Source organism: Heptranchias perlo, chromosome 10 (assembly GCF_035084215.1).
Source record: "Heptranchias perlo isolate sHepPer1 chromosome 10, sHepPer1.hap1, whole genome shotgun sequence".
Taxonomy (NCBI): Eukaryota; Metazoa; Chordata; class Chondrichthyes; order Hexanchiformes; family Hexanchidae; genus Heptranchias; species Heptranchias perlo.
The window spans coordinates 77,730,574-77,747,266 of NC_090334.1; the positions used below are offsets into that span (position 1 = coordinate 77,730,574).

The 16,693-nt window shown below is 39.3% G+C and overlaps 1 protein-coding gene across 4 annotated transcripts in view; it reads right to left on the reverse strand.

Annotated features, from left to right (window-relative positions):
• Window positions 1–16,693, reverse strand: part of foxn3 (forkhead box N3) — a 324,620-nt gene that overhangs the window by 287,243 nt on the left and 20,684 nt on the right. The window contains exon 1 of one of the 4 annotated variants that reach the window (XM_067992049.1): window positions 10,223–10,396. The exons of the other annotated variants lie outside the window; for them this stretch is intronic. The gene's annotated coding sequence lies outside the window, so the exon portion shown is untranslated. Of the gene's footprint in view, window positions 1–10,222; window positions 10,397–16,693 lie in introns of those variants that run through there. 4 annotated transcript variants of the gene reach the window in all.

Below are 16,693 nucleotides of genomic sequence, written 5' to 3' on the forward strand. Positions count from 1 at the left end.
TTCACTATCTCAGGAGGTCTCAAACCGCTTTACAGCCACTGAAGTGTATTCACGGTTGTAATGTAGGAAATGTGGCAGCCAATTTGTGCACAGCAAAGTCCCTCAAACAGCAATGAGATAATGATCAGATAATCTGTTTTAGTGGTGTTGGTTGAGGGATAAATATTGGCAAGGACACCAGGGCGAACTCCCTTGCCCTTCTTCAAAATAGTGCCATGGGATCTTTTACATCCTCCTGAGAGCACCTCAGTTTAACGTCTCTTTCGAAAGACAGCACCTCCGACAGTGCAGCACTCCCTCAGTACTGCACTGGAGTATCAGCCTAGATTATGAGCTCAAGTTTCTGAGTCAGAAGTTTGTGGGTTCAAGTCCACTCCAGAGGCAAGAGTGCTACCCACTGAGCCACAGATGACACCTTTGGCCAGCAAAATTCACTCAACACTTATCCTCCCCCGGACCGCCCCAAATTTTTGTGCTCATCCAGGTGAGGGATGTTAGGGCAGGGGAATGGAACACTTCTTATTTCAGGTACCCAGAGATGGCATCAAGCACACCCAGGTTACTCTATTATTTAAAAAAAAATACAAGCAGATCTACCATGACATTGCTTACATCAAGTTGGATGATATGCTGATTTTTTTTTTAAAAAAGGACAATAGCATTACACCACCATTAAATGTAAAATGTAGTAATCTGCTACTAATGTAGAGCTGTCTCTCTTTTAGGACACAAAGTCTAATTGTTGTTAAGTACACACAGCCTCAGAATTCAATTGCTGTTTCGGTATGGCAATTTTGCGAATTGGAAAGTGCTAGTGAATTCCAGGTCCGATTTCAAAAACCTAGCATTAAATGGCTGCCTTTTTTTAAAAAAAAATTTGCATCTGTAGCTGAGTGTGACACTCTTATAATGTGGTGGATGCATGTTAAAAGCAAAGCTTTGATGAGTGGAAACTACAAGGTCACAATAAGCAAGCCTTCTCTACACTTAAGTGATCTTTGAGGCAGGTTTCACTATATCACTTCTTCTATGTTGCAATCAGCTTTTTTAAAACAACAGTTCTCTGTCCCTTAATAAAAAAAATCAAGCAAGTACATTAACTGCCCAATCTTTAATTGCAAACCTTATAAGGTGTAATGTTCTGTTATTATTAGTAGGAAGCTGGCCAATGTAAACACATACAACCTTCAGAAACTGTATGGAAACCCTTTTCATAAACAAACCAATTGCAAGTTGGTTTCTCAGCTCTCAGATAAAAGTTTCACAAAAGTACAATGTCCACATGCACAGTTGTTACAGACAGTCTCTGAATCCACCCTGCAGAATCAATAGGGTAGATTCAGCACGTGAACTGGGTTCATGAAAGGCACTATATAAATCCAAGTTCTTTCTTTTCATAAACTAGATATCTATACTTACAATGGCGCCGATGCCATATCCTCCCAAAATGCAGAATCTGCTATCCTTTCTGTTATAAAAGAAAGCAGTGTAGGTAGGACTTAAGTGCAACGATGGAATTCAGTAGGATTGGCAGCTATTCAAAATTCCTAGATACCAACATAGAGCAACCATAAACTTATAAAGCCGTAATATCATTAAACTGACAGACAAGCTACCCATTTGGGAATATACAACCCTTGGAATAACAGGTTTCCTTGTCAAAAGCGGCTGTGAAAGGGAATGTTCGTGAGGCCAAAGGCAGGCCAGATTCGAAGAGAAGTGGAACTCTCAATGAAGTGATAAGCCAGATATTTGACGCAAATTACCTGCAAGATCTAGATAACCCTTCACCTTTAAAAGGTAAAGGCATCAGCTTGAAAGATGCTACACATTTTCAGTGGAAAAACATGGGTCAATAACAGGGGCAGAACACTACATCTTGATGTGAAGTTTAACAAGTGCACAAACATTTAACTAAAAAGGGAAGGGGCATAATGTGACAGGGAAGCCATGTACCATCCATTATTCTGTACTGAGACGTTACGACAAAATATTAAAGCCATTTCAAGCTCCATTTATATTGCACGATATTCAGTGCTAACTGAGACAGCCCAAATTGATCACTATCTCCCAACATTTATATTTTCCTATGCAGATGTAGAATAACGTCACTAGCAATATAAACGTGATTGCTTATGTACCACAAAACAATAGAAGGGCAATTCAAACTCCAGGTTTATACTAGGCTAATACAAATCTATTGCTACACGTGATCAAGTCAAAACAGATGCACTCTACACATTAGAACTGTGGTCAATTTGCAGCTATAGAACAAAAGAATCCATCTTTTAAACCACTTTGCATAATCCTGTACTCATACTTAAGTAATCTTAACAAGTATTTTCATATACGAGTTTTTAAACAAAGGGGAGCTTCAATGTGCAGATTTTTAACAAATCCTCCATCAAACTGTTTACAGTATTGTATAAAGTTTGTTGCAGATTTGCTAGTGGTTGTGTGAAAACGTATAGTTTGAATATTGTAGGACACAAAAGACACTACTGTAGGTGAAAACAAGCTGAAAGGAAAGCGGAATATACCAAGTTACAATGAAATCATAATTCTGTTCCACATGTTTAAAATTTCTACATTTCAAAATACTTATCAAATGACATTAGCCAGAATTCCTAGATGTGTATAATGTGGAACACTAAATGGATCCCTCTCAGAGACTAAAGGTTACTATAAAATACCATTTCAAAGTTGCAACTACACAGATTAGGCCGTGTACATTAAAAAAAGTTTCTATTTTGCACTTACAATTTCACCTTTCTGTTCATTCCAATAGGATGAACTACAGGTCTGTCCACTGACTGCCTCTAAGCTCAGGCAAACCAGGCAATTCTGTTCTATTTGCACTTCAAATGTCTTATTTCCTGCTTTGCCGTTTGAATTTTGCAGGTTTGGAAAGCTTTTTTTTTTAAAAAAAGTGCTGTTGCCTCATTGGTGGATAAATCTTAAACCAGAACTCCAAATGTTAGTATCAGCAACATAAGGTATATGGAAATGAGTAGAAACGGGGATTTAAACTTTACAAGGCAGTCAAGGCTCTACAATACGCATCTAATGTGGCCCACAAAAGACAAAGTTGAGGCACCTGAACTACCACATACAACAGCTTGCATTTATATAGTGCCTTTAACATAGTGAAACGTCCCAATGTGCTTCATGGGAACATCAACAACCAAACTTTAACATCGAGCCACATAAGGAGATTTTAGGACAAGTGATCAAAAGCTTGATCCAAGAGGTAGGTTTTAAGGAGCATCTTAAAAGGAGGAGAGGCAGAGAGGTTTAGGGAGGGAATTCCTGAGCCTAGGCCTAGGCAGCTGAAGAGTAACTTATTTCACAAATCAGCCTCTACCAATAAAAAACAAATGGCACCCATTCACTTTCTTGAATCCGACTGGCTCCTGCTAACCACAACTGTTGATTGGGCCCTGCTAAAGATGAGACAGGACTATCAGATGCGGACTCCATGACAGTGGAAGTATAGTAGTTCACTTGCAGGTCACTGGCTAGACTAACAACCAACAAAAAAAAAGGAAAAGATGAACAGTACAGGGTTTATTCATTTATAACTGTACCTTCCCACAGAGGCTGGAGATTTATTTTAATTTCTTTCCCCTCATCTCTGTCAAAGCAACAAATTAATCTCACACATGCAAAGAACCCCTTGCAAGAAAATTACAGAAATAATAGGTTTACTAAATCTCTCCCATCCCCAGAATGATTTTATTTGTGATTCTATAATATTTATCTACTATGCTGAGCAACACCTGGTGTGTATAGAGGCCAAATTTGTTTCACAGTTTGGGGAGCGGGGTTTTTAAAACTGTATCTGTCTACTATGTCACATCTGGTTAGTAGTGAACCTTGACTATTAATGTGGTTTCGGTCATATGGTTAGGCACAGTCTTTCGGATGAGACGTTGAGCAGACAGACAGGGCCTCAGTTTACATGGATGTAAAACAGCCCAGATACAGGGAGTTCTCCCTGTGCCCTGGTCAACGATCTTCCCTCAACCAACAGGTTAACTGATCATTCATCATATTTGTTATTTGTGGGACCTTGCTATGCACAAATTGGCTGTTGCATTTGCCTACATAATAACAGAGATGACACTTCAAAAGTAATTAATTGGCTGCGAAACACTTCGGGACATCCTGAAAATGTGAAAGCCGCTATACAAATGCAAGTTCTTTCTTTTCTTTGTTAGCAAACGATAATCAGATGCAAGAAAGCAGATGGATGGTAACCAGGTGATTCACATGGACTTTAAAGGAGAAGGAGGATTTCTAAGTTGCATATCGTTATATGGCGAGGAAATGAAAGGATCTTTGCAAATTTAGCCGCCATTAAACACAATTTAAATGTTTAGATGAACCTGTCAGGAACATAGCACAGATCAAAAGATAAGAGATTGGGATTTTTTGATTAACTATGGCCATCAATACACTGCCATCAGAATGTTGGGTGGGCATTACTGACAAGCATGGGATGTATACAATTATTACACTCTATTCAATGCTTTACCTTTTCAATGAGCAACATCACTGGAAATTAGTTTTTTTTTAAATCTCTATGTATCTATAATCACAAATAAAAGGTGATCGTTTGTCAGCTTTTTACCTTCTGGTGTACAATCAACACAAAGTGTCATAGGCAATATAGTAAATGTTACAGAAAACCTTGTTTTTATTTTTGTCCACAAATTGCACCACAGGTAATGAACGAGTAATTACAAGTAACAATTTTTAAAAAGCTTTTAGAATGGAAAACAAAATTGTTCAGACACTATCACCACCCCTTTTCTGCTAGTGTCTGAAGAGATTTTTTTTGTGAATCCACTGCATTCCCACACAAGGGGAGGAATTTCCAGAATTAAAATGGGAAAATAAGTGACCACACTCATAAGATAAAAAAGTTGTATTCTCCAGAGTTGTGCTGTCAATTTTGCTTCCTGATTCAAAATGGCTACCAAGAGCCAAAAACTGAGAACTCAAAATGGATGTTGAGATCAGGAATTTTGCAGAATTCAGATAAAGTACAGGATCATTTACAATTTTTGCATATCTCTGGGAACATTTTAAAACAGAGACCCGTTCACTGCCACCCAAGATCTACTGATAAATGTATTGCCCCACATCAGGGCTATAACTTCAGATGGATGCTAGAATCTGCCAGCCTGGAAAGTGAAGGGAGGGGGGTGGAGAACAGAGGTGAAAGGACTGTGTGTAGAAATAGAACAATGTTTATTATTTACTACTGATTGAGGACCAACTCCTCAAAAGACAAATCAGGTCAATCTCTGGGACTACATGATATACCACTGTAAGATTCAGTGAGGGTGTATGATCCATTACCCAGACACCATCTCTAGTACTTCCTCCTCCTGACCCTGATTTAGCAAGTAGTCTTTCCCTCAAGCTCACCATTTTCACCTTTAAGAGATGAAAATTTTGAACTCATGGGCCAGATTGCTCAAGATAACTTGCTAAATCAGGCATCTAAGATGTGACTGTCCAGAGTATACATATGCCACCTCTTCCCCTTCACTTTCACTTTCCTCTGACCCCATCCCTCCCACCAATCTCACCCTTTGTTGTGTTTTCACCATTCCCTCTAACCTTCCCCTCTCTGACCCTAAAAGGCCTCAGCTTCATCCCCTCACCACAATGAATTTCAAGCTCAACACAATGCTGAGCTCTTCTTCCGTTGTCTTCGCCTCTGCGCCCATTTCTTTGACCAGGAGTCTTTTCCCCGCACAGTGGGCCCTTTTTCCCGTCTGCAAAATTCTCATTCCACCTGGACCCCTCCTTCTGGCCTTTTACCCTCTCCATCTTTTCATTGCGAACTGCCAGCGTGACATCAGCAGTCTCAAATTCTCTACTCCTCTCTCTCACTCTAACCTACCTCCCTCTGAACTTGCAACACTCCGTTCTCTCAGGTCCAATTCTGACATGGTCATTAAACCTGCTGACAAAGGCAGCGCTGTTGTTGTGTGGCGAACAGACCTCTACCTTGCGGAGGTTGAACGCTAACTTTCCACATCTCCTCCTACCTTCCCCTGGACCATGACCCCTCCGCCGAACATCAAGCCATGGTTTCCCAGTCACTAACCTCATCTCCGCTAGAGATCTGCCCCACCACAGCCTCCAACCTCGTGGTTCCCCCAACTCCGCTTCTACCTCCTTCCCAAGATTCACAAACAGGACTGTCCCGGTAGACCCATCGTTTCAGACTGTTCTTGCCCCTCAAAACTTATTTCTTCCTATCTCTACTCTTTTTTTTCTCCTTGTCCAGACTCTTACAACGCCCTCCGCCACTTTCCCAGTTCCCCAGCCCTAACCGTCTCCTTTTCACCATGGACGTCCAGTCCCTCTACGTCATCTTCCCCCACCCGTGAGCCCTCGGTTTCTTCCTTGGAGAGGCCCAACCAGTCCCCATCCACCACCACCCTCTTCCACCTGGATGAATTTGTTCTTCCATCGAACAACTTCTCCTTTGACTCCACTCACTTTCTCCAAATAAAAGGTGAAGCTATGGGAACCCATATGGGTCCTAGCTAAGTCTGCCTTTTTGTGGGATACATGGAACATTCTTTGTTCCAGTCCTACTCAGGTCCCCTCCCTCATCTCTTTTTCAGGTACATTGATGACTATCGGTGCCGTTTCCTGCTCTCACCCCGAACTGGAAAATTTCATCAACTTTGCTTCCAATTTCCACACTTCCCTCGCCTTCACATGGTCCATCTCCGACTCTTCCCTTCCTTTCCTCGACTTCTCTATCTCCGTCTCTGGGAATAGGCAGTCAACCAATATCTACTATAAGCCCACCAACTCCCACAGCTACCTCGCTTACACTTCCTCCCACCCCATTTCCTGCAAGGACTCTATTCCTTCTCCCAGTTTTGCCGTCTCCGTCGCATCTGTTCTAACGATGCCACCTTCCACAGCAGTGCTTCCGATACGTCTTCCTTTTTCCTCAACCGAGGATTTCCCTCCCACTGTAGCTGTTAGGGCCCTCGACCATGTCCGGCCCATTTCCTGCATTTCTGCCCTCACTCCTTCCCCTCCCTCACAGAACCATAATAGGGTCCCCCTTGTCCTCACCTTCCACCCCACCAGCCTCCACTATTGATTCAACGTATCATCCTCCTCCATTATTTCCACCACCTCCAGGGCGATGCCACCACCAAACATATCTTTCCCTCCCCTTTCAGCATTCTGAAGGGACCACTTCCTCCACGACACCCTGGTCCACTCTTCCAACACCCCCTCTCCTCCCCACGGAACCTTACCGTGCAAGCGCAGGAGGTGCAACACCTGCCCTTTCACCTCCTCCCTTCCCGCTGTCCAGGAACCCAAACACTCCTTCCAGGTTATACATCTTTCAATTTAGTATACTGTATTCACTGCTCATAATGCAGTCTCCTCTACACTGGGGAGACCAAACACAAATGGAGTGATCGCTTTGCTGAACACCTCCGCTCAGTCAGCAAGCCTGACCTTGACCTGCTGGTCGCTTGCCATTTTAATTCCCTGTCCCACTCCCACTCTGACCTCAGCCTCTTACACTGTTCCAATGAAGCTCAACAGAAGCTCGAGGACTCAACATTGATTTCAATAACTACTGCTCCCATTTTTTCAGCCGAGTGCTGGTAATGGTTCTGCTGTTGCCATTTACAGCTCCTCTAGTCCCATCTTTTGTTCCTTTACTTGTCCCATTACCATCCTCCTTGCCTTGCACCATCATCCCTTTTATCATTTAATCACTCCTGCCCTCCTCCCTATCACAGACCTTCCCTATTGTTCTTTCCTCCCCTCCCTTTCCTCCCCACTTGCTTAGAAACTGTTTAATCTTCAACTACTTCTAGTTCTGATGGAGACAACGACCTGAAGAGCTACAAAAAGAGAGTATGAAAAGAAACTTGCAAGGGATATCAAAACCAATACAAAGAACTTTTATAGTTACATTAGGAAAAAAAGAGGGTGGTCAGGAGCAGTGTTGGCCCCTTAAAAACTGAAATGGGGATATTGTCATTGGGCCAAAGGCAGGTATATGGAGTTAGATCACAGATCAGCCATGATCTTATCAAATGGCTGAGCAGGCACGAGGGGCTGAATGGCCTACTCCTGTTCCTATGTTCCTATGAAACGTTAACTTTTTTTTTTCCCCCACAGATGCTGCCTAATTTGCTGAGTATTTCCAGCATTTTCTGTTTTTATTTCAGATTTCCAGCATCCGCAGTATTTTGCTTTTGATTCACTATAATACTTATATTTCTATGTCTATACAAGGAAAAGTACAGGAAAAAGTCCGATCATGATCTGGTAGCATTCTGCTTACTGAATAATCTTATGTATAACCGCTCAGATAACTACTTGTACTCTTAATGTGTTAAGTGCAAGTTACTATAACCTTATATCTAAATGGTTTACTTCTTTAAAAAAAAGTTACATGTGGTAAGTAAGGGAAAACAATTCTAATCCATATAATTTCAATAGGTCAGGGTGCAACTTGGAAAAAAAGGCACCATTTGTTACTTGACATTCACCCGTATATTAACAGAAGAAACTCTATATTAGACTACATTTGATTATAATTTAACAGAGGCCTCAAATATATAGATCATTAATTGGAAGGACCACGTATCTAAGCAAATAAATTTTGGTAATAAAGCAGAGAATCTGAATACTCTGGGCAATGTCAAAGAATCAAAGAAATCAGATCCTGAAAATATTAGACCAGGAACTCAAAAGGTTAATATAGGACACACCAGTCCAGAGGATAAACAGAACCTGCAACGAGATGAAGTATCTGAAATACAAATGAAACATAATTGAGGTAACCTCACCACAACAGACTTGTAAGGATAAGAATTTGATGACGACACGTTCAGCTGGGTTCTGGGAAAATCATTTTGAAAAAAAAGGTTCCAGAAAACATAAGACAATTAATTTGTTTAAAAACAAAGGCATACAACTCATTGTATTCACTCAATGACCTACTGGCAAAAGTTACTCCTGCAATGCCATTTAATCTATGCTTTTTGTAGGCGAAGGATGGGAATTCAAGACATGTGAGCAAATACCCATCTGACATAAATAACTTTATCACAACTGAAACAGTGAGACCAGTATCTTGTGATAAATACAATTCAAGTATAATGAAGACTGTTCTTTGATCTAGTAACTAGTCAGCTAAGGAAGTAAAAGGTGACATAATCTAGAGAAATATACACAATTAAGCACATCAGTGCAAGCATGTCATTAAAACCAATACTGTACTGAGTTAAATAAAATTGTGTTTTTACAAGTAGGCAATATGACTAACTGTTTATAATATGTACATATGCTAGTGACTATTTCAAAAGAATCAAGGATCTCAGCCCTGAAAGTTATACATTCTGAAAATTCACTGCTCCTTTTGTCGTTCAGTTGGATGCACATTTGAACACCTCATAATTACAACCATCAGTTGTGTGTTTAATGATACAGTCCCATTTTTCCTCTCGGCCTACTGCATATTGAAAATTAATAGCACACTGCCCCCTGCATGAAACCCAACAGTTACCTTCCCTCTGATCATTTTTCCTTTCATTTTAGTGAAATATTTACTGTCACTCAATTTGCTGACTGAATCAATTTTACAATTTGTGCCAATGTCAAGTCTGCAGGACACTGGTAGGTAAAGGGATATTGTTTTTACAGCCCTAAACACTGTCACACAAATAGCATACATTATCCCTTGTTTCTAAAAAAAAAATTTTTTTAAACTAAAAATTGCAGCACAAGAAAACCAGATCAAACTAATTCATATTTTTTATTATTATTGATCAGTTCATCCCAAGACATATACACAGAAGTTCCATTTTTTAAGAAAAAAGAACACCCTGAACTGTCAAGGCTTAAGACGCACAAATTGGTTACATAAACCACAAAGTAATTCTCAGGGAGCTATTTCAACATATGGCTGCTGTGTGGACTACTGAGGCGAGGCAGTTTGGAGCTGGAGACAGCGAAGTAAACGTCTTCCCACTCACTAACAGCCAAGTGCACAAACCACTACACTCAAACCTTTTCCAAAGTTATTCCAACATCGATAGTTCAATTATTTCCAGGATGTCAAACATTGACACAAACAAGGACCTCTGACAGGAGCCATAGTTTAACACACTTTCAGTTTGAAGATACTGAAACATTGAGACTTCAATACCTCTTAATAAGAAGAAAACGGCATCACTTTCTCCAAGTACAGTTTCCCTAAACTCCAGGTTCAGATGTGAAGATCAAAGCCCATGACTAGTGTTGCTGAGCTGTAAAAAAACCTTTTTCTTTTAAAAACACTGTGAAAACAGAAGGGAACTGCGTATACAGTCTGCAAGCCATCGAATCCTTTTCACTTCCTTCAGTTCAAGAAAACAAGCGACTGACACATTTCCTGCCAACGGACCTTCCCTCAGATAAAACACAGCTCCCACCAACAGGAAATCCTTTAACTTACACATGTTGCTGTAAGACTTCATTTTTACTTTTGCATTTTTTTTCATACACAAGATTAAAAGCTTTCCAAATAAATTGTATACAACAATTTCTAAAATTAACAGTTACCCTACTAGGTTTACCGAACAGCTCTTTTTATAGTGAGTTTTTTTTAATATAAAAAGGAGCTGATTTTGTTTGTTTTAAATTTAATCTGAACGTATGTTGTATACGGGTAGCACCACAGCCGATCATTCAACAAATTGTACACCAACAAATAAAGCCAAAATATCAGCCATACTCTCCCGTGAAAGAAACCCAAGCTGCAGGTTTCAGAGAGGAGGTTAGAATCAAGCACATTTTTTGCCTTTGGGACGTCAGCTGCAGTGCATTCATACAGAGAGAGGACAGACCGTTAGCCACAGCATGGACAGCTGCCCAGAATGGATTTCTCCATGCAGATGTCTTGCAGCAAGTTTCACGTTTAGGTCAGTTTACTCTCTGCAACATTCCTGCTAACTAAACTGAATTCTTCAGTGTAGCATTTCGTGCATGCATTAGAAGAAAAAAAAATGTAACACTATAACTACATTTTTCTTCAGATAAAAAAGAAAAGCCTTGCTGCCTAAAGTTGTGGTACCACGTCAGCAATTCAATAAATGACCTTCATTTGACAGGCACGTACTCAGGTTTCAACAGATGACATGGGAAAGCTAGCTGAGGCTAATGCTTCATGCATCTGAACAGAAATACAGATATCCTTTTTAAGAAGGTGGGGGTGTCTTATCTTAATCTCCATGGCAACTGTGCCTCTGGTCGGTTATTGGACACCCTGAACTTCCTGTGCCAGCAGGAATGAGCGAATCTGAACACGTCTTTTACAGCCACACGAGCCTCTTGACAACAGTATCTAATCCACAAGAGGGCATGGTTTAAACTTCAGTAATGGAACAAACTGTGTTTTGGGTCAGAATATCAGACAATCTTTTAAAAGAATTCAAGCTACAGCAGACTTTTGTCTAATGTTCTCTTTTGTGGATTCAAAAGGATTTCTTTCAATCCAGGAGAAATGGCTGTTAAGTCAGGAGTAAGTCCTTTTAACAGTGCTTGTGCAGTTCATACTTTTGCAGATGGTATATATATTAAGCACTATGTGGATTTCAGTGTTTCCAATAAAAGGCTTTGTCACGAAGGAGGGAGAAGAGCTGAAGCAGCTGAGCATCATGTCACCATTACATCACATGCAAGCAATGCATTAGCACATTTCAACTAAACTGCACCATCACATGGAATATTCTTCAAACAAAAATGAATACAGTACCCAAAGGGATGAGGAAAACAAAATTCATAACCCAGATAGACTGCTGGGCAGTGTCCACTCGTATCCGTTAAATGCTTTGATTGAACTATATTAGAACATTTCTGAAATGTTCCAATAACAGTTTAAATGTGATTATCCTCTCCTTTCAAGAGACAAAAAAAGCTCCCCAAGTTCCATGCAGTCATTCATTATTTTTAATCGCATCACTCCTTAAATCAGCCCCACAGAGAAAATAAATATTGATACATTATAGAACTCGTTCAATAATCACTGGCAAAAAGACATTGCAATAAATTTTCTTTTAACTATCACTTCTCCTAGACATCAAGCGTTTACTTTTAATGCATTTATTTATTTATTCCCCCCCCCCCCCCGCCTCTGCAAAAGATACAAGTGGCAGTATTTGAAAATATCATTGGTTAGTAGCCAGTAACTTTTCAGATCGATGAAATGAAATGAAAACACGCTTGCTGCTAGCTCAGGAACTAGGAGACTAGAACTTCTGTTCTGGACCATCCCATTTCCTCGAGTTCACTGGGCTCAGATTTAAAAAGCAGTGCGCGCTCACCTATTGGTTTGGCTTCAAAAGGAAGAGTTCAGGGGCACATCACTATTTGTTTAATCCAGAGTTTATTCAAACAGGACCTACTGACATGCAATGTACTTTTGCTGGTTTTAAATGAATAAACAGCAATGTGCGTATATTACACTCTTCCATGCGTTTCTCTTCTTCCACCTCTATCCCTCACTCTCTTCCCACTTTGCATATCACACTCTCGGTTTCTGGAACTAACAAAACAACTGTCCTGGCAGCTCCTTCCAAAACCCCAATAGAAGCACTATGAGACGTTTCAACAGACACCAGTTATCACCAAACTGTATTTCAAATTCAAAAAAAGACAAATAAATAACAACTTGAATTTTATATAATTGACATCATACTGACAAAATTGAACAAGACCAGCCTCTTCTGCAACTTGGTTGGCATCAAAATTATTAGCAGTCAGAAATTTAATGACACACTGCCACAATGTCAGGGGGCTTTTCCCTAGAAAGTACAGTATTTGGATAAATCAGGAACCACACACAGTAAAAAAAAAACTTTACTCAGTTTACCATAAAGTTTTCTTCTCTCTATGGTTATACTAACGGTTGGCAGAAAAAAAACTTAATAGCAATGTCATTTTTCTGATTTAGAGCCTGTCGATGTCTTTGCAAATGGCGTAGAAGAATTCTATTCTGTTCTACATGTGTGTTATTTGCTTTCCCTCAACCACCACCAGATTAACTGGTCATTAATCTAATTTGCTGTTTGTGGGACCTTGCTGTGTTACAGACTGTCTGCCACATTTGCCTACATAACAAGTGACTACACTGCAAAAGTAACTCATTGGCTGTGAAAGGCACCATACAAATCATCTGATGTAAATATCTTGGTTTACTGGAAATACAGTACTCATTTGAGCTGCATTATTTCCAGCAAAATTACAGGCTGGAGTGAAAATTGTACCTTTTTGCAATTTAATACATCCTTTTTAAACAAATAACGCAAAATAGCATTTCAAATTGCTATCAGTAAATAATTACCTTTGATAATTGAGGTGGTCAGTCAGTCTCCCTCCCTCCTTCCCTCCCTCCCTCAACCCTGACCAAAAGAAATGTAAAATTCCAGATCTGGTATCAAGGCTTTTGTGGCCACATACTTTGGGTTGTAAACTACATTTTGCAGATCTCATTATAAGACTTACTTGTTTATTAGATGGTCTCATTACATATGCAGTGCTTGGATCTCTCAATTTGTTTTTTCTAAAGTAGCACTTAAGAGTTTTGTAGCCTTAGTTTGCATATCGACAACATTACCAAGAAGTCAATGTCATTTACGTATCAAATGTAGTTAAAATATTGACTTCGCTACTTCAATAGGGAATAAATTTTATTTTTTTAAAAGTAGCCATTAGAAAATGTACTGCCATGCAACATGCAGGTTACCTTATAGGGGTTAAAGGCCCAATGCAGTCCATCCCACACTACTGTTAAATACCATATTTCCCTTCTCAAAAGTGTGCAACAGCGACAGTTAGAGGAAAACTGATAGTTGCCAACACAGCAAACTCCAAACAGCAATTCATTTATGTCTGACAAGTTCTGATGACATAAGGCACCATAGAAAATTAAAATGTATTTTAATTTTATTTTAACATGTTCTGTCAAGACTATTCCCTTTTTTAAAAAAAAAATCATTCCATTAAAAATGTAGTATTTCACACAAGAAAGGTCAATAAATATTAGAAACAGCTGTTGAGTGATTACTAAGCTTTTGAGAACTACAGCAGTATCCCTACAGCAAAATGAAATGTATGAGATTACTTCAGTTTATGCCAGGGAAATTACAAAGTAAATTCTGTCTGCTTTTGGACATTTATCTAATTCTATAGGATTCGGGATTAGAAATGATCAGAAAAATGTTTTTGCAGAAGATTGGGCCGTGTGAAAGCTCAAACAACACAAACATTAAACACAGAAGCGTTCAGAGAGATTTTCTCTGTGCCTGAGATTTGGTAAAATTGTAAAGACGATGCTTTTGATTTTGCTGTGCCTAGTGCACAGAGGAAATCTTCGTCCATCGATACTAAAACTCAGCTTTCGTGAGCTATCTGTATTTAGGAAAAGGGCACTGAATTAAATTCATACACTTTCAACCTCAATATTGTACTTTGAAAATTCAGCCATGCCAATACTATTCCAATATTGTTTAAAAACTAGATTTCAACAATTTTAGAAATTTGTTGAATTGAACATTCAAAGCACTAGCTTTGTTACTACACTTGTGGCAATATGGAAACAAGATTTTCATTTTCATTCTTCATCAAATAAATACTGCATGACTTGAACTTTTTTCCCACTTCAGCACTAATATTGTAAATAAAAAGATGCTTATAACTCCAGCATTTTATTACTTAACGTTCTTTGCTTTGAAGAAAGCTTTTGGTTGTTTTAACAGTCAACAGATGATCACCCTGTTAAGAGCGTAGAAACCTGTTCTGCCCTCTGCCAAACCAGTCATTCTACCCACCCAACACAAAACACTGTATAATCAACGGATGTAGGATACAACATAAAAAGTGTGAATAGTAGAGAAAAAAAATACATTAATATACTCAGGGGAGATACAGTAAGGAAGGTTGTAGACATATTTTGAAAATGTTTTACTTTTTAAAAAAAACAAAATTGAGTTTCATGTACAACTCAGAAGTCTGACTCAAGCAGAGATCTTGCAGAGATCTTTCGTCCTCCAGTGAAACACTATACCTCCATCTGGCACTTCCCCCAAGAAAGTCCAGCCGAGATAAGGAACTCACTTCTGTCAATAATTATGGAGGAGAACATGAATGAGGCAAAGCACACTAGACACAGAATTTACAGCAGAGAAACAGGCCATTCGGCCCAGCTGGTCTGTGCCGGTGTTTATGCTCCACACGAGCCTCCTCCCTCCCTATTTAATCTCACCCTATCAGCATACCCTTCTATTCCTGTCTCCCTCATGTACTTATCTAGCTTCCCCTTAAAAGATATCTATGCTATTCGCCTCAACCGTTCCATGTAGTAGTAAGTTCCACATTCTAATCACCCTCTGGGTAAAGAGGTTTCTCCTGAATTCCCTATGCATTTTTTAAGATCTGAGATATTTAATCCAAAAACACATACTTTATCACTGTGTGTCACTTCATATGCTGGCATAATACTACAAGGGAAACAGCAGGCACGAAAGAAAAAGCATCCTTTCAGGAAAAATGTGACAAAAGCTTGGCAAAAAATTTAATTTGTTAAAATACACACACACACATAGAAACTGAGCACAAAATAGAACCACAGCTATGAATATACAAAGTCACCTTGAATGCTCCAATAAAAACTCAGTATACCAAAGAACTACATTGTTTTAAACTGAGAAACCTAGGCAAAAGGGACAAAACCCATACTGCGGGTTGAAAATAGTTGCACAAAAGGCAAGATAAGTCAAGAAGCAGTGGTTAGGTTTTAAAATTCTGCATTGTAGGAGGAAAGCAAGACCAAGAGGTAAGGAGTTCCAGTTTTGAAATTGTGAGAAAGAACAAGTTGGAACAGATGTGATGAATCTTGGTATCAAGTATGTTTAAGTTTATGTTATAATAGTGTACTATAGTGGTGGGGAGCCATTTACTTTAATTGTCACAGTGCACTTTACACAATCAATTGCTTTTTTAAAATGCAGTAAATTTTGCACCAATGTCCCACAAACAGCCATAAGATGAATGGCTGTTCAATCATTTGTTTAGCTGAGGGGTGAATGTTGGCCAGGACACAAGGAGAACTTCCTGTTCTTCAAACAGTGCCATGGGATCTTTAACATAGATCTGAAATACTGGAACTGGAACCTCGGTTTAAACATCTCATCTGATATAAATACTGAGCGCAACTTACTGTTTAAAAAAAACTATCTGAACTGCTATGAATTTGCACAATAAATAAAACAGCATGGGGGAGCGAGAAAAAGATGACTGGAGGGAGACAACAATCTGAGACATTACAGTTCAGCATACTTCATTCACTTGGTAAGGTAGTGCCTTCCTACATTTATAAATCTATTTCAAGGCATGAAAAGCACCCAATTCCTACCGTTAAAAAAAATCGAAAACAGAATAAAGCCATAAATCGGTCACAGTTTTTACATATCTTTAACCAATGGGCTACAAACCCTCCACTAACTAATACAATCATCTACTGTATCTTTATTAATCGTGTACTGTAAAGTTAAGGGATATTACGAAAGCACTGGCCCAAAAAAAGTATTCGTGAGGTCAGCTTAAACACCATGTAATTTTTTTTGTATTATGAAAACGAAAG